Here is a 19,819-nt window from a genome sequence, read left to right on the forward strand (position 1 = left end):
GGATTTAGACCACGCCCCGCAGACCGGCGGAAGTAGCTGATGCTCTCATTGGTTGCAAGAACTTGATCTGTGAAAGCGGGCGTTTCGGAGGAGACCGGAAGTACAGTCACGGAGAGGTAGGGTCCGGAAGTGGGCTGCCTCTTTAAATAACAAAAATATGATTTTCTCTTTTTATCTTTTGCTTTCTTTTTAAAAAAGTTCCCTGCTATTTACCCCTAGAACTCCACAGTGTGAGAATCCCCCTCAATTTGTGAGCTCCCGCGCCTTCCTCTTGTGGGCTTTTGGGGATGCTAGGGTTCCCGGCATCATCCTCAGGGTGCGAACCTACCTGTTCACCTTCTTTTCAGTTTCTCTATTTGCATCTGGGGGATTCTTGGGAATGCGAAGCACTTTTGAAATGCTCTGTGTTGGTTGTGGGATTGGGAGGACAGTTGAATCCAGAGGGTAGTGAGCATTTCCCCAACACCGGCCTGTCCTTTCAATCCCCAGATATTGGTCAACTGTGGGTTCCATCCAGGCATCGTGACTGAAACGTACTAGGCAATTTGGGGTCAGGAAAGAACTTTCTGTGGTAACCAATGGGAAGGAACTGCCCTTTACGGACTGCAGCAATTGATAGGTACTTTAGAGAGATCAACTGGCAAGACAAATGACAAGCCAACTTTTAATCAGTAGTAGAATTTAGCTTTTTCTGATGTTAATTATCCCAATAGGTGAGGTTCTGTTACACACACACACACACACACACGCACGCACGTTTTTCTTTCTGCATTTTATCGATGGAGAAACAGGAGCTTTGACGTGTTTGAATTTGCGTAGTTCTTGGAATTCTGATAAAGTATTAGAAAGAAGAATTTTTCACTCTTTGCCCCCTTAAGGCAACCTTTTGGCTCTAAATGTGTGGTGTATTTTTTCTCAGGCAGCAGAGGGTTCTTTTCAGAATGTTTTCAATTTTTTATTTATTGACTTAGAAGGTGGATAGAGAGAAGGTAACTCAGGTGAGATGTTGGTTTACGACCTGTATTCGGCCTATGAGACCGTTTTGTATTTAGGGCAACACAAATGATTAGAAGATTTGGGATTCTGCTGTTTGTGTTTACATCGTTCACTAGGGCACACAACGGTTTTGTTTTAAACTCTAACTAACTTGATAGTTGAGTCTGTTATATTGAATTGTCAAGAGTTGGTCAATTACACAAATTAGCAAGTATTTACTGGGTGCCTGCTTTATTCATAGATCTTGAGATTGCAGCATAGGAACAAAGATGGTCTGTTCTTTTAAGGAATTTAATAACGTTGTGGGAGAGGGGAAAAAGAAAGGTATAAAAAAAATACAGTACTCTCCACCTGAGGAAGAAAAAAGTCTTTTAATGTTCTGTCTTGTAATTCCTTTATATTATACCTTTTAGGTCTTGCCATTCAAATTAAACAAACTTGGTTTACCTATGGAAATTATGTTGTGCAACTTATCGAGCTTGGCTTTTAGGGTAGTAAATGTGTCTGTAGACATAACTGCCCTTGCTTTCATGTGAAGATTGTCTTGATCTTTGTTACACTTAAGAGTAATACTTCTGTATGAAGCTCTGCTTCAGGCTACCTGTGAAGAGCATCAGAAAGCTTAACTTGTAGAGATCACAATTGATTTGCTATGTCTATATATTTTAATTAACTTTAGGCCATGGCTTCTTATGTACCTGAGCTTCAAAATAGTAAAGAACGACATTGCCAGTTTTTAAGTTATCCATGGAGAGAAACACATGTGCCAATAAATGAGGCTGAACAAATATGTATAATGTTTATTGCATTTATGTAAAACATCAAAGTTAATCTGACGTGAGTTTTTTTGGGAGGTGGTAGTTTAGCTGCATCGTCTTACATAAACCTGCTACTTTTTGGTTTTCAGATTATATCACAATTTCAAAAGTCTTTCTGGCAGCTTTGCAATGAATCCTCATTTAAAACCATCTTGGATCCTTTCCTTACTAGAAATAAAATCTGACTGTGTTATTCCTTTGTTCAAAAATTATTATTTATTTTATTTTTGAGACAGGATCTTGCTCTGTTGCCCAGGGTGGAGTGCAGTGGCACAATCATGGCTCACCGCAGCCTCAACCTCCTGGGCAGAAGTGATCTATCCTCCTCCCTCAGTATCCTCAGTAGCCGGGACCATGGTTGTATGCCACCATACTTGGCTTAATTTATTTCATTTTTTGTAGAGATGGGGCTCACTATGTTACCTAGGCTGGTCTCTAACTCCTGGGCTCAAGTGATCCTCCCGTCTTGGCCTCCCAAAGTGCTGGGATTACAGGTGTAAGCCACCGTACCACGTCTGACCTGTTTAAAAATTTTTATCTCACCTGCATCTGGAAGAATATTTCCAACTTTGTTTTCTTGGGTATATTCAAATCATATGTAAAAATAGTGATATTTATATTTTTCTGTGGAGCCAGTGCAAAAGTGTCCTCAGTGTTATGAGGATTAAACGAGTTATTACAAGTAAATCATCTAGGCAAGTGTTTGGCATACAGTAAGCACTCAGAAAGTGTTGTCTATTGTTGTGCATGGCTTTGGTAAATTAAAAGTCTCTGGAGAGGAGGAATTATAATGGAGGAACTGTTGAATTGCATATATTAGGCACTAAATACAGTAGTCTCTCCTTATCTGAGGTTTTGATTTTGACAGTTTCAGTTACCTATGATCAACCACAGCCTGAAAATATTAAGTAGAAAATTCCAGCCGGGTGTGGTGGCTCATGCTTGTAATTCCAGCACTTTGGGAGGCCAAGGTGGGCGGATCACTTGAGGTCAGGAGTTCGAGACCAGCCTGGCCAACATGGTGAAACCCAATCTCTACTAAAATACAAAACTTAGCCAGGTGTGGTGGCATACACCTGTAGTCCCAGCTACTCAGGAGACTGAGGCAGGATAATCAATTGAACCCAGGAGGTGGAGGCCGCAGTGAGCCGAGATTGTGCCACTGCAGTCCTGCGTGGGCAATAGAGCGAGTCTCCATCTCAATTAAAAAAAAAAAAAATTCCAGAAATATTTCATACATTTTAAATGGCATGCCTTTCTGAGTTGTGATGAAATCTTATTCCATCCCATTCCATTCAGCCTGAGGCCATGAATCATCTCTTTGTTCAGCATATCCCTGCTGTATAAGCTTCTTGCCTTTTAGTTGCTTGGTTATCAGATTGATGGAGGTGGTATCACAGTGCGTGTGTTCTAGGAATACTCATTTTACTTAATTATTGCTTCAAAGCACAAGGGTAACGATGCTGGCAACTTGGTTATGCCGAAGAGTAGCTGTAAAGTGCCTCTTTTAAGCAAAAAAGTGAAAGTTCTCCACTTAATAAGGAAGAAAAAAAAATGTCATATATTGATGTTGCTAAGGTCTATGGTAAGAACAAATCTATCTGTAAAATTGTGAATAAGCAAAAAAATTTATGCTAGTTTTGCGGTCACACCTCAGACTGCCAAACTTATAGCCATAGTGCGTGATAAAAACTTAGTTAAGATAATAAAGCAATTAAATTTGTGGGTAGAAGATGTGAAAAGAAACATGCTCAGATTGAAGGCAGTTGATTGGGTTCAGCCTTCCCCTGGGGCCTTGGGGTGTACACTGTTGGATAAGGAGAGGACTGCTATAAAAGGTTTTAGTATTAAGTTGGTATTGCATTTATATCACCAGACCACTTTCTCCCCATTTTCTCTTTTTACTTTGTTGCCAGTGTTAATGATAGGGTTGATTTACATTACCTTTTACATTACCTACCTTTTTTCATTCACTGTTATTCATATATATTGAAAGACAATTGTTCTGCTTTTTTCCTCTCATCCTCAGCTAGCCTTCCTAACCTCAGGTAGAGGTTTTTCGTGTTCAAGTGTTAGTCCTTTTTTTCTCCCCACTTGTTCTCATTCTCTTCCCACATGGCTTTTGAATTCAGACTGAAATGTACATGAGGATCAAAGTTAATACAATTTTATTGTGTTAGGGATTTTTGTTAAATAAGTAGATTTTCAGCTGCCCTTGTCACACACAAAAAATAAGGTAGATGGTAGGTGTTAATCTCCTTCACTAAAGTAACCATTTTACTATCTATATGTATTCTAGAATGTCAAGTTGTAAACCTCTTAACCTTTCTCCATTTTCAACCCCATTTGTTTGCTCTTCTCTGCAACAAAAATCCTCTGAAGAGTTTTCTATGCTCCAAGTCCCAATTTCTCTTTTTCTACCTCTGCATCTTCATTTGCATATTTAAAAGATATCTTGAACTCAAATGTCCCAGACTGAACTCCTTTCCTCCCAAACCTTTCCCATTCCTTCTCATCTGAATTGATGGCAGCTTTATACAGCCAGTTGCTCAGTTAAATCTTTGGAGTCATCCTTGACTCCTTACTTTCTCTTGTATTCCAACAATTCCTGTTGGCTTTTTCTATGAAGGATATCTAGAATTCAACAGTTTTCTACTATTTCTGCTATTAGTATACTGATCATCTCTTGTCCGGATTTTTTGTTATTGTCCTGTATCATTTCTTGCTTGCATTACAGTAATTGTGTTCTATTCTCTGCTTTTTTCAGTCCTTGCCTCCCTACAGTCTATTCTCATATGTCAGCCAGAGTGATACTTTTAAAATATAAATCAAAAATTGTACGTTTACATGTAAGATTCTAAATGCAATATGTTATCCTAGATTGGATCCTGAAACAGAAAGAGGCTATTAGTGGAAAAACTGGTGAAATCCAAATAAAGTCTATGGTTTAGTTGATAGAAATGTATCAGTGTTGGTTTCTTAGTTTTGATAAATGCACCGTGATAGTATAAGATGTTAACATTAGAAGAAACGGGGTGAGGGGTATTTGGGAACTTTCTATTATCTTTGCAAATATTCTGTAAATTCAGAATTATTCCAAAATAATATACAGAAGAATATAACATTACTTTTTTGCTTAAAAACCTTTCGTGAATCATTTGATTCATAGTAGAAGCTAACAGCCTTACGTTGGCCTACAATAGTCTACATCAGTCTTGTCCAACTTGTAGCCCACAGGCTGCCTGTGACCTATGATGGCTTTGAATGCAGCCCACCACAAATTTGTAAACTTTCTTAAAACATTATGAGATTTTTTTTTTGGTATCATTAGTGTTAGTGTATTTTATGTGTGGCCCGAGACAATTCTTCCTCCAGTGTGGCCTAAGGAAGTCGAAAGATCAGACACCTCTGCTCTACATGATCTGGTCTCCCATTACCTCTCTAACTGCATGTCTTTGTGTTCTCTCTCCCTTTGTTTCAGCCACACTTACCACCCTGTTTCTTAAGTACACCAGACCTGCTTCTACCATGGGGCCTTTGCACTGACTGCTTATTCTATCTAGAATGCTTTTGGATCCGTACAGCTAATTCCTTCACATCTTTTACATGTTGCTCAAATGTCACCTTTGCAGTAAAGCATATCCCAACCTCCCTATTTAAATTACAGCTTTGCAACTTCCATAGCACCTACCCCTATACTCTCAGTCTCCTCCACCCTGTTTTATCTCCTCTTTTTACTCCAGCATTTATCATTATTCTATATATGTTTTACATATTTGTTACATGTATTTTTAATTGTGTTCCCCTATTAAAATGTAAAATCCATGACAGCAGGCATTTTTATCTGTTTTGTTGTCTTATGCCACATTCTAAAGCATTTGTGTGAGGCATAGAAGTACTCAGTAGGTTTTGGTTGAATGAATGACTGACTTGATTGGGTGTTTGAATCTGTAATTTTTTTTTTTTTGGAGATGGAGTCTTGCTCTGTTTCCCAGGCTGTAGTGCAGTGGCGCAATCTCTACTCACTGCAACCTCTGCCTCCTGGGTTCCAGCAATTCTCCCGTCTCAGCCTCCTGAGTAGTTGAGATTATAGGTACATGCCACCATGCCCAGCAACTTTTTTGTATTTTTAGTACAGATGGGGTTTCACCATGTTGGCCAGGCTGGTCTCGAACTCCTGACCTCAAGTGACCCACCTGGCTCGACCTCCCAAAGTGCTGGGATTTATAGGCATGAACCACCACACTTGACCATGAACCTGTAATTTTTGATTTGCAGTCTGAAACACTGAATTATTTATCACTTTCGTATATCATGCTATTTCTTGCCTCTAAGCCTTTACTCATGTAGACTCTTCTACTTGGAATGCCCTTCCTTATCTTTCTTCCTCTGCCCCTAAGTTGTTTTCACCTAACCATTTCTCTTTAAAGAGGCATATAATATTAGATGTAACTCAAGGAAGCCTTCCCTAAAATGTTAGGCCAGGGTGAGTGCTGCTTTTCAGAGGAGCTCCCTCCCTACCTCTGCATTTTACAAACTTATATTATAATTCTCTTTGGGTGTCTCTATTTCAGTAGAGAGTTGCGAATGTGTCTTACTGATCTTTGGGATATACAATCCTGGTACATTGGAAGTAATCAGTGAATGTTGTAATGCATTAATGGCATGATGAAAGACACTCAGCTATGAAGCATAGTTTTGATTTCAACCTGGGTCTTTTGAGTGTAAAATCAATGGCTTATTTGCTATTCCTTGTTTCTTAGGAGAAAGGTGGCTGTCTTTAAAATAATTGAAAGGTACTGTATCTTTCTATACAAGTAGGAGGGAGTTAATGCATTTTATAGCCCTGGAAAATTTGTTCCTTGTCATTGTCGAAGCTCACAGCCCTGATGAAAGCGAGTTGTGCTTTTTTCTAAAGCATTGGCTGAAATCATTGATCAGGGTTCAATTGTAGACAGCAAATTTTTAATGTTGATGAAATTAGGCACTTTTGGAGAGAAAAACGTTCTTGAGGTTTGTGTTGCCAGTAAGAAGAAATACATGCCAAAATTCCAAACTGTTCATGAGGCATTTATGTTTTTACTAGATGCCATTACTACCAATAACTTCGTATTACATTAAACTTTTGCTTGTGTACCACTGGGAAATCCCGGAGTGTTTAAAGATGTTGCAAAGATTTTCTTTCAGCAATACAGAAATTTGCTCTTAAGATTGATTTAATTATGATTAGTTTGTTAACAGTATCTCTGACACGTAGCACAAAATTAAGTAAACTAATTTTGCATTTAAAATACTGTTTGTTTAATGCTAGATAATGAGCTAGACTTCCCAACTACTCTTTATAATTGGCATTCTGAATTCAAACTGCCGTCTGAATATTGATCATTGTTGTCGCAGCCTATAAACTAAACCAGTTTTATCTTTACCTAGCCCTTAAGACTAACTAAAAAGGAAATAGATTACCTGTATAGATTCTGAAAAGGCTTCCACATTAGTAATGAGGTTGCAAATGATAATTATGCTGAGATTAAGTAATCAAAAACAAATATTACCTGGAGGACATTGTATCCTGAATTTGTGTTCATTTCCATAGCTTTGCTAATCCTACAGAAGTGACTAAAATGTTGAAGTAAGCAAAGAGTTCAATCTGGCCTTGTGTGAGAGGATGCCATTAACTTGTAATTTTACCTGAGCAGTGAATGAGAATTTTATGAGATAAAGAAGGAACTTGCTCAATTGGAACAGAAGCATATGGCTGCTAAGAAATAAGATGCAGCCATTGTTGAAATTTGTCAGTCTTGACAGTATAAATATTGACATGCTGAGACATGTCAATATTTACCATAGAATTTGGAAGTTGCCAAGTTCCTGTTTAAGAAATGTGACCCTAGCATTGGACACAGTATATCAATAAATACGGAATATGTCCAAATGAACAGCTGCTCAGGGAAAATAAAATTACATCTGTCTAAACTTCGAGGCACTTAAAAAGTTAAAGTTAAAAGTTTGTGATTTTTTTTGGTAATTTTTCGGTAGATGCTTGTATGATATAGTATACTAATAGGGTTCCATGTATAAGTTTAACATAAAAATGACAGTATCGTTGCTATTTATAAATTTGTAAATTAGCTGTGCTATGATACTCATCTATAAATTGAATTTTAAAAACTTGCCTAGTGTTGTGTTTAGGAACCAACCCTTCATTTTCAACTTTGTTCTTAAGGAGAAATTGGCTCATCATGACTTAGATATTGATTTGGGGAGACAAAAGTTTATACTCTGAGAACTTCTTAAATGGCAACATAGAAAATAGAAGTTTTTGCACTTTAAATGTGATAAGGAAAATTGACCTTGGTATCATTATCTGACAAACATGTCTCAGTACAAAATCATATCATAAATCACCACTGTTAATTCCCATCTGAATATTACTATATTTTAACAAAGAGCTTTTTGATGTAAACTAGACATTTGAACTTTTATATCAAGTCATTAGAACCACACAATCTTACATTCTTTTGCAGACTTCTAGAAGAAGTTTAAGCTTAGCAATTCTTTGAACGAGAGTCCTGAAACAATCTTAAGAACATAAAACATGGGTATCAGGACTTGTTTTCTCATGGCATCTCCTTTCTAATGGTAGCGATAGGTGACTTTTAAATAGTAATCTAATCATTTAACCACTTCATAATATTGTATGAGTTCTTAGAAGAAGTGAATGATTTATTAAGTCCATATAGTAGCATACATTGTAATTAGCTATAGAGTTGACCCTTGAACAATACAGGGGTTAGCAACGTCAACCTCTCAAGCAGTTGAAAATCCATGTATGACTTTTGGCTCCCTCAAAACTTAACTACTAATGGTTTATTGTTGACCAGAAACCTCATCAATAACATAAATAGTTGATCAACTGTTATATATTTTGTGTGTTATATGCATTATGTACTCTGTTCTTACAATAAAGTGAGGTAGAAAAAAGTAAATATTACTAAGAAAATCATAATGAAGGGAAAATATATTTACTATTCATTAAGTGGAAGTCAGTCATCATGAAGGTCTTCATTCTTTTCTTCATGTTGAGCTGCCTGGGGAGGAGGAGGAAGAGAAGGATAGATCTCGCTGTCTCTGGGGTGGCAGAGGTGGCAAAGGTAGAGGAGGTAGAAGAGGAGGCAGGAGAGGCAAACACACTTGGTATAACTTTTATTGAAAAACTTTTGTGTGTAAGTGGACCCACACAGAACAAACCTTCAGCTGTTCAGCGATCAACTGTGTATGTCCCTTAATTTAATTTCTCAGTTTTTATCTGGTGGTGGTTTTTTTTTTTTTTTAAAAAAAACAGTTTTCTAAGACATTGGCTGATGCTCTCTCTTCCTCATTTTGTCCTGAGTCAAAGAAATCCCTTAGATATTAAATCAGACATACCTGAACCAAATGTTCTTACCTAACTGCCTAAACATGATCTTTATATTCTGGAATGTTCTAACTTGGTTGAATTTTTTTGGCCACGAGCTAAATAGATATCTCTGTTTTATATAACCTCTAAACAAGGTTTAATTAAAAAATCAGGCATTTCTAGGCCAGGTGTGGTGGCTCACACCTGTAATCCCAGGTCTTTGGTAGGCCAAGGCAGGTGGATCACCTGAGGTCAGAAGTTCAAGTCCAGCCTGGCCAACATGGCGAAACCTCATCTCTACCAAACATACAAAAATTAGCCAGGAGTGGTGGTGCCCGCCTGTAATCCCAGCTACTTGGGAGGCTGAGGCATGAGAATCGCTTGAACCTGGGAGGCAGAGGTTGCAGCGAGCCGAGATTGCGCCACTGCACTCCAGCCTGGGTGGCAGGGTAAGACCCTGTCTCCAAAAAAAAAAAAAAAAAAAAGCATTTCTAAATAACAACAGCCCTATAAAATTTGTCCTGGTTGGCCGTGCACAGTGGCTTACACTTGTAATCCCAGCACTTTGGGAGGCCGAGGCGGGTAGATTATTTGAGGTCAGGAGTTCAAGACTAGCCTGGCCAACATAGTGAAACTCTATCTCTACTAAAAATACAAAAATTAGCCAGACGTGGTGGTGTATACCTGTAATCCCAGCTGCTCGGGAGGCTGATGCAGGAGAATTACTTGAGCCTGAGAGGTGGAGGTTGCAGTGAGCCGAGATGGTGCCACTGTACTCCAGTCTGGGTGACAGAGTGAGACTCTGTGTCAAAAAAAAAAATTTTTTTTTTTCCAGGTCATAGCGTGTTCATTGTTTCAGCAAGCAAGATGTCATACTAAAATACATGAAAAAATTAATACAATCTTACCTTTGAAAATTTAATAATTTAGTAATTTATTTTGGTCTATGTCTCTTCACTTGGTTTGGAGCTACATGCCTTGTTAAAATGAAAAGCGTGTACCTCATTTGTCTGGATATTTTGTATTTCTGATGTTTCATTGGGCATTCTTGTACCTTGGCCAAAGTGGAATATTTATGCAGGCAGAATTGAATTTAATAATACGCATTTCAATTGTAAAGGAAAGATAATTTTCAAGGCATTGGAATTGTATCGTCATTGCTACTGGTGAATCTACTAGTTGATTGTTGACATTTCATTTTCTGAACATTGGATTCCTCAGGCAAACCTTCTCTTATACCTCTTATTTTTGTGTATATTGATCCTGTAATTTTTTTACCTTAGAAAATATAGCACCTTTATATGTCATTTAGCAGGTATTTGACGTATCTTGTCATTATTTTATTACTACTTTAACTCTGCTGTAGCAAAATTATATACTATCTTGTATGTATTTACTTTTTTAAAATAACTAACAAGTTTAATTATAATTTATATAGAGCTCTGTAGTGTCATGTTCTCCGAAGTGGATGAAAATTTCTGGAGAGAAAGTATCATTTTTTTTTTTTTTTCTTGATCTGCTGGAGTTCTTATTGAACACAAAGTTTGCACATACTGCTTCCTTAATGAATGATTGGTAGATGGAGTGGAATTTTTACAGCTGACATTCTGCAGATTGATTTCAGTTCATTATTTCAACTTAATGGGAATTTTTAAAACATATTAAGTGACTCTGAAACTAACTTAACTTTGAATAACTTTTCAGATCAGCATTTTAAATTTTGCAATGCAAAATTGCTTCACTTGCACAAAGTAGTGTGGCTTCATTTGTTAATAAACATTTCACTAATTCTTTTGGGGAAGTGTTTGATTAAAAATAATATTTTTTTGTAAGACATATAACATTCCCAACTTCTCCCTAATGAGAAAATTTTTCGTGATAGTTCTGTAGTTTGAAGATTGTTGATGCATGTAGCATTTCCAACTTATTTCTAATAAGATAATCATTCTTGATTGTTCTGAAGTTTGAAGATTATTAATAATTTGACTTCATTTTCACTTCATTGTACTTTATAGGCAGGAAGATGTTTGATTTAGTGCTATTTCAGAATCCTTTGAAGAATTCTGACAATCTTTTTTAGTATTTCGTTTCAAAATTGATATTAAGTGGTAGCCATAAAGAGGCCACCAATTGATTAATCTTTCTGATCAATAAGGTAATTTAAAGATACCCTTTTAGCTGTGTGGCCTTGTTTCACTGCTGCCTGCTGGAGATAGTGCCAATTTTGCAGTTAACTAAGTGCTATCAGACACTACCCTTGTAGAAGCACAGCCTCCTAAATTGTGATACCTTGATAACAAGTGACTTCTAATCTGGATTAATTTTGTTGCTTGCTTCATTCAAATGTTGGAGAGGCCAGCACTTGGGAATCTAACAGAATGGTACTAGAATTTTGAAACTATCAAAGTTCAATTTCAAACAGCCATTAGCTGAGCTTTCTGCTGAGTGATTCAGTGTATATAATTCAGCTCCAGGCCCTTTCCATCAGGAGAAGAACTGGCAGAGAATCTGCTGAGCATGATTATCCCAATATCGTTCCTATATTAAACCCTCTTTTTCCCCCATTGGGGGAATAAGATAACTGACTTGGGATCCTTGGAGGCCAATCATAACTCCAATTCTCTGACGCCAAGTGGATATTCAACAACTCAGTCCAATTCAAACACTATCTAGGGTTAGTGTCAGATCTCACAGGTTCTGGGCTCAGTCCCACAAAATTGCCCCCACTTCAGGTGCCAGTCACAAGTCCTGAGTCACCTATACTTTTGACCAACCAGTTATAAACAGGTTTCCCATGATACCACGCTTCAGATTTGATAATTTGCTATAATGGCTCACAGAAGTCTGAAAAATATTTTATTTACCTTTACTGGTTTAGTACAAAAGATAGAACTTAGGAACACCCAAATGATAGATGACACATAGGGAAAGGTATGGGGGCAGGGGAACAGGCCTTCAATGCCCTTCTGTGGGCATGCCACCTTTCAGCACCATGATGTGTTCACCAAACAGGAAGCTGTTCACATCTCCTTGTTCAAGAGTTTTGTTTTTTTGAGACAGGGTTTCACTCTGTCACCCAGGTTGGAATGCAGGTAGCACAGTCATAGCTCACTGTAACCTCAAAGTCCTGGGCTTAAGTGATCCTCCTTCCTAAACCTCCAGATATGTTTTGGCTATTTCCCCACCTAAATCTGATCTTGAATTCCCACATGTTGTGGGAAAGACCCAGTGTGAGGTAATTGAATCATGGGGGCAGGTCTTTTCCATGCTTTTCTCGTGATGGTGAATAAGTCTCATGAGATCTGATGGTTTCGTAAGGTGGGGGGAGGGCTCCCTGCACAAGCTCTGTCTCATTGCCTGCTGCCATCTGTGTAAGACATGAATTGCTTCTCCGTGCCTTCTGCCATGATTATGAGGCCTCCTCAGCCAAATGGAACTATAAGTCCATTAAACTGTTTTTCCTGTGTAAATTACTGAGTCTCAGGTATGTCTTTATCAGCAGTGTGAAAATGGACTTATACACCTCCCAATTCAAATTTTTATAGAGCTCAATCTCCTGGTCTGGGTGCATGGGAGGAATGGAGGGTTGGGAGGAGGGTCTGAAAATCCCAGCCTAGTAATCACTTGATGTTTCTGGTGACCAGCTCCATCCTGAGGCTATCTAGAGGCCCCACTCTAAGTCACTTCATTATTATAAACTCAGGTGTAATTGAAAGCAGTTCCTTATGAGTAACAAAAACATTCCTATCACTCAGGAAATTTCAAGGATTTTGCCAACTCTGTGCAAGGAGCAGGAGACAAAGTTCAAACATATTTCTTATCACATACACACAGTATTTTTTGTTTGTTAAATTTTATTTATTTACATAATAGGTTATGGTTGTTTATACTTATGGGGTTCAAAGTGATATTGTAATTTTGAATACAATGCAGAATGATTAAATTAAGCTAATTAACATATCTATCCCTTCAAGTATTTAACATTGTTTATTCATGGCAACATTGAAATGTACAGTACTCAATTGTTAGCTCTGTTCAGCATGCTGTACAATTGATCTAAAATAAAAAAGTCAGATTTATTTCTCATATATAACTGAGGCTTTATACTGTTTTGACTATTGTATTAGCCCGTTTTCACACTGCTATGAGGAACTGTCTAAGACTAGGTACATTATAAGGAAAAGAGGTTTAATTGACCCACAGTTCTGCATGGCTGTGGAGGCCTCAGGAAACTTACAATCATGGCAGAAGGAAAAGCAGGCACATCTTACATGGTGGCAGGTGAGAGAGAAGAGTGAAATGGGAACTGCCAAACACTTTTAAAACCATCAGCTCTTGTGATAACTCACTCCACTCTTATGAGAACAGCATGGGGGAAATTGTCCCTGTGATCCAATCACCTCCCACCAGGTCCTGCAACATCTGGTGATTACAATTCGAGATGAGATTTGGGCGGGGACACAGCCAAACCTTATCAACTGCCCATCCTCTCTACCACCCAACCTCTGGTAACCACCATTCTACTCTCTGCTTCTGTGAGTTCAATTAATTTAGGTTGTACATTTAAGTGAGAACTGTGGCATTTGTCTTTCTGTGCCTTATTTCATTTAGGGTAATATCCTCCAATTCCATCTGTGATGTCACAAATTACAAAGTTATTTTTATTTTTTAAAGTCTGACTAGTGTTCCATTGTGTGTATATGAATTTTTTGGTATTCATTTATGCTCTGATAGACATTTAGGTTTATTCCATAACTTGACTATTGTCTAGTGCTGCAGTGAATATGAGAATACAGATGTCTTTTCCACATTCTGATTTTAAAACTTTCAGGTAAATACTCAGAAGTGGGATTGCTGAATCATATGGTAATTCTTTTTTTTTTTTTTTTTGAGACAGAGTCTCGCTCTGTCAACCAGGCTGAAGTGCAATGACACGATCTCCGCTCACTGCAAGCTCCACCTTCCTGGTTCATGCCATTCTCCTGCCTCAGCCTCCCGAGTAGCTGGGATTACAGGCGCCCGCCACCAGGCCCAACTAATTTTTTGTGTTTTTAGTAGAGACGGGGTTTCACCATGTTAGCCAGGATGGTCTCGATCTCCTGACCTCGTGACCCGCCCACCTCGGCCTCCCAAAGTGCTGGGATTACAGGCGTGAGCCACTGCTCCCAGCATCATATGGTAATTCTATTTTTAGTTCTTTGAGGATCCTCCATACTGTTTCCATAATGGTTATGCTGATTTATATTCCTACCAACAGGGTACAAAAGTTCCCTTTTTTCCACCTCCTTGCAAATGTTTGTTGTTTTTGTTGATAATGGCCATTCTCACAGATAGGAGGTGATATCTAATTGTGATTTTAATTTCTATCTCCCTAATGATTAGTGATGATGAGCATTTTTTCGATTATTTGACAGTTATTCAGATGTATTCTTTGGAGAAATATCTATTCAGGTCAATCTCTCACGTTTTTATTGGATTATCTGTTTTGTTTCTATAGAGCTGTTTGATTTCCTCTTATATTTTGGATATTAGCCCCTTATCAAATGTATGTACTACAGATATTTTCTTCATTCTGTAGGTTGTCCCTTCACTCTGCTAATTGTTTCATTTGATGTGCAGAAGCTTTCGAGTTTGATGTAATCTCATTTGTCTGTCTTTGCTTTTGTTTCCTACGCTTTTAATGTCAAATCTGAAAAAAAAAACAACAAAAAAAAATCGTTGCCCAGACCAGTGCTGTATAAATTCCACCCTGTTTTCTGCTTGTAGTTTTATAGTTTCAGGTCTTATATTTAAATCTTTAATCCATTTCGAGTTGATACTTGTATGTGGTATGAGATAGGGGTCCAATTTCATATGGCTATCCAGTTTTCCCTACATCATTTATTGATGAGATTGTCCTTTTCCCATTAAATATTCTTTTTACCTCTGTCAAGAATCGATTGACTATAGATGTATGAGTTGTTCTCTGGACTCTCTATTCTGTTCCATTGGTCAATGTGTCTGTTTTGTATGCCTATTTACAAATAGGCATAAAATGTTTCTGTTTATAAAAATAAAACACTACTATGCTGTTTTAATTACTACTCCTTTGTAGTATAGTTTGAACACTTTGTTCTTTTTGCTTATGATTGCCTTGGTTATTTGGGTGTGTGTGTGTGTGTGTGTGTGTGTGTGTGTGTGTATTTCCATATAAATTTTAGGATTCTTTTTTTCTACATCTATGAGAAATAATGTTGGAATTTTGATACAGATTGCATTGAATCTTAAATCACTTTAGGTAGTATGGATATTTTAACAATATTCTTCCAGTCAATGAACATGGGATATCTTTCTATTTGTTTGTGTTTTCTTCCATTTCTTTCTTTAATGTTTTATAGTTGTAAGTGTCCAGGTATTTCACCTCGATTAATATATTCCTAAGTATTTTTTTGTAGCTACTGTAAGTAGGATTGCTCTATATCTCAGAGGAAAAGCTTTCAGTTTTTTCCCTTTGAGTATGATGTTATGTGTGTGTGTGTCACATATGGCCCTTCTTGTGTTGAGGTACATTTCTTCTGTACCTAATTTGTTGAGGTTTTTTTTTTTTTTTAATAAAAGGACATTAAATTATTTTTCAAATGCTTTTTCTGCATTTTGTGAGATGATCATATGATTTTTGTGTTTCGTTCTGTTAATGTAGTGTATCACATTTATTGATTTGCATATTTGAACCATCTTTGCATACCACAAATAAATCCCACTGATTATTGTGAAAGATCCTTGTAAGGTGTTGTAGAATTTGGTTTGCTAATATTTTGTTGAGGATTTTTTAAATCTGTAATCTTCAAGGATATTGACCTGTAGTTATATTTTCTTGGGATGTTCTTTTCTGGCTTTGGGATTAGAGTAATACTAGCCTCATAAAAAGAGTTTGGAAGTATTCTGTCCTCTTTGATTTTTTTTGAATAGTTTGTAGAGAATTGGTATTAGTTCTTGAAATGTTTGTAGAAGTCAGCAGTGAAGCTATCAGGTTTTGGGTTTTTTGTTGGTGGAAGACTTTATTACGACTAGAAACTCCTCTCGTTATTGGTCAGTTCAGAATTTCCATTTCTTCATGATTCAGTCTTGTAGGTTGTATGTATCTAGGAATTTGTTCATTTCCTCAAAGTATTCATTTTTTTGCTATATAATTGTTTATAATAACCTTTTATGATCCTTTGTGTTTCTGTGATGTCAGTTGAAATGTCTTCTCTTTTATTTCTGATTTTATTTGAGTCTTTTATCTTCTTCTTTTGGTTAGTCTAGCTAAAGATTTGTTAATTTTATTTTTATTTAGAAAAACTTAGTTTTGTTGCTATTTTGTATTTTCTAGTTTCTATTTCATTTGTTTCCGCTGTGATCTTTTTATTATCTCTTTTTTTTTCTGTGAACTGTGAGCTTAGTTTGCTTTTCTTTGTTTATTTTCTTTAGATGTAACATTGTTTATTTGCAACATGTCTTCTTTTTTGATGTGACTATTTATTGCCATAAATTTTTTTTCTTAGAACTGTGCATTTCATAAATTAAGGATGTTCATCATCACTAGGCCTACCTTACAGGAATTGCTAAAGGGAGTTATTTATGTCAAAATAAGGGCTGATAATTAATAACAATAAAGTTATAAAAGCACAGAACCTAAGGGTATAAGTAATACTGATCAATATTCAGAATATTTTAGGACTGTAATGGTGGTGTGTAGTGTAATTTTATCCTTAGTACAAGGGTTAAAGGACAAAATTATTAATTGCAACCACAGCTACAATAAACTTTCAAGGGATATATTTTATAATATGATGTAATTTAGACTTCAGAAACATAAAATGGCTGGGTAAAAGTGTTGAGTTGTATTTAATCAATGTTAAGCTGCTATCAGGTTAAAATAGACAGAAGTGTAAGATATTCTTTGTAAGCCTCATGGTAGCCAAAAGGTAAAATTCTATACGAGATGCACAGAAAATAAAATGAAATTCAAAAGATTCAAGACATACCGCTACAGGAAGCTATCAAACCACAAAAGAAAATTGCAAGAGATGAAGAAGGAAACAAAATATCTTTAAGAAAAAAAAAAAACCTAACAACAGAAAATAATTAACAAAATGGCAAGAAAGTTAGTCCTTTCTTTACCTATCAGTAATTATACTGAGTGTAAATGGGTTATATTCTCCTATAAAAGACAAGGAGTAAATGAATGGACACACAGACACACACACACACACACAGACACACACACACACACACACACACACAAGACCCAACTACATGCTACCTACAAGGAATTCACTTCACTTTTGAGGATGTACATAGACTGAAAGTGATGAAATGGAAAAAGATATTCTACATAAATGGAAACGAAAAATCAGCAGGAGTAGCAATACTTACAGCAGAAAAAAATAGACTTTAAGTCAAAAGCTGTAAAAAGAATAAAATGAAGGCATTATATAATGGTAAAGTAGTCAGTTTGCCAAGAGGCTATAACAATTATGAATACATATGTACCCAACAATGGAGCACCTAAATATATAAAGCAAACATTAAAGAGTGTACAGAGATAGACTATAATACAGTAACAGTAGAGAACTTCAGTGCACCACTTTCAATAATGGACAGATAATGTAGTCAGAAAATTAATAAGGCAGCATTAGACTTAAGCAGCACTTTAAATGAAATGAACCTTAACAGACATATACAGAGTAGTCCATCTTAACACCAACAGGATACACAATCTTCTTAAATGTACACAGATCATTTCCGGGATAGATTATAGGTTAGTTCACAAAGCACATCATAGCAAGTTTAGGAAGACTGAAATCATATCATGTACCTTTTCTGACCACAATTCTATGAAACTAGAAATCAATTACAGGAAGAATTTCAGAAAATTCAGAAGTATGCTGAAATCAGCAACATGCTTCTGAACAACCAATAGGTCAGTTGAGAAGTTAAGAGGAAAATTTAAAAATATCTTTAGACAAACAAAAATGAAAACATGGTATGCCAAAATTTATGGGATGTTGTAAAATTTTGCTTGTCTGGGAAATTTTTTATTTCCTTCTTATTTTTGAAAGACACCTTTGCTGGATAAAGTATTATTGGTTGGCAGCATTTTTTTTATGCTCCCTCTGAGCAGTTTGAATGTATCAGCCCACTCTCTCCTGGTCTGGGGTTTCTGCTAAGAAGTTTACTGTTAGTTTTATTGGGACCCCTTTGTGTGTGATTTCTTTATTATCTTTTGCTGTTTTCAGAATTTTTTCTTTCTCTTTAATTTTTGATAGTTTTATAATTACATGTTATGGTCAACTCCTCTTTGGTTTGAATTTGGTTGGAGATCTCCTTTCTTCATGTACCTGGATGATGGCTTCCTTCTTCTGATTAGGGAACTTTTCATTAGTTATTTCTTTCATATGCATCTTCCCACTTTTTTTTTTTTTCTTCTTAATTCCTGTTATGTATAGGTTAGGTCTCTTGATGGTGCTCCATAATCCCCATAGGATCCCCTCCTGCCTTCTCCTCCTCCCCTCCCCTCCCCTCTTCTTTCCTTTTCTCTTCTTTCTTTTCTTTTTTTATTTTCTCCTCTGACTAATTTCAAATGTCCATCTTCAAGCTCACTGATTCTTCAGCTTCCTCAAGGCAGCTGTTCAAGCTTCCTATTTCATTTTTCCGTTTAGTCATTGTATTCTTTATCTCCTGGATTTCCATTTTTTAATTGTTTATATTTCTTTGTGAGACTTTTCGTTTTGTTCATGTATTGTTTTCAAAATTTAATTTTCTGTTTGTATATTTTTGTAGTTAACTTTTTTTTTTCCTTCTCAAAAGAGTCAAGGTTTCACTCTATCTCCCAGGCTGGACACTGGAGTGCAGGGACAAAATCATAGTTCACCATAGCCTTGAATTCCTGGGCACAAGGGATCCTCCTGCCTCAGCCTCCTGAGTTGCTGGAACTAGAGGTGTGAGCCACCATGCACGGCCCATTTAACTTTTTAATAAGGATTATTCTGAATTCTTTTTTTTTTTTTTAACACCATTTTATGGATTCCATTTTCTTTGAGATTCATTATTGGAGCTTTATTCGTTTCTTTTGGAGGTGTCATGATTTCCTGAGTCTTTGTAATCCCGTATCCTTGTATTGGTGTTTGCACATTTGTGGAGACAACCACTTTTTCCAGCTTTTACAGGTGTTCATTGGCAGGGATAGAACTTTACTATTTATTCTAGCCTATACTTCTGGAGGGGCCAGCTAGTAATAACCCTTAGCAGATACAACTTGCTTTTCAGTTCTCTAGAAAGCTGGCCTGCTACCTTTGCTCTGAATTTTTTTTGGGGTAGCTACATAGGTTCTCTTATCTGACAGGACCACTGTCTGAGCTCTGCAATTAGTCTGAGCTGCTGAATGGGCACAGAAATTTCCTCTGATCAGCCTTGGCCACAGGGTGTATTCCTTTATTTGAGTTCAGCAGTTGGACAGGGTTGCAGGAGGGTCCTTGAGGTTAAGTGGATTGGGATGGATGGACCAATTTTTATGCTCAATAGAAATGCTTATTAGAAATGCTCAGTGGGGTAGGAAAGTAGGCTTTGAGGCTAGGGACCACTGTGG

At 36.8% G+C, this 19,819-nt stretch overlaps 1 protein-coding gene across 5 annotated transcripts in view; it reads left to right on the forward strand.

Moving 5' to 3' along the window:
* Positions 1 to 41: 41 nt before the first annotated feature.
* XRCC4 (X-ray repair cross complementing 4) overlaps positions 42 to 19,819 on the forward strand; it is a 291,186-nt gene continuing 271,408 nt past the window's right edge. For all 5 annotated transcript variants that reach the window (XR_013418175.1, XM_001111900.5, XM_078004438.1 and 2 more), the window contains exon 1: positions 42 to 116. The gene's annotated coding sequence lies outside the window, so the exon portion shown is untranslated. The remainder of the gene's footprint in view (positions 117 to 19,819) is intronic.

Source organism: Macaca mulatta, chromosome 6 (genome assembly GCF_049350105.2).
Source record: "Macaca mulatta isolate MMU2019108-1 chromosome 6, T2T-MMU8v2.0, whole genome shotgun sequence".
NCBI classification, from domain to species: domain Eukaryota; kingdom Metazoa; phylum Chordata; class Mammalia; order Primates; family Cercopithecidae; genus Macaca; species Macaca mulatta.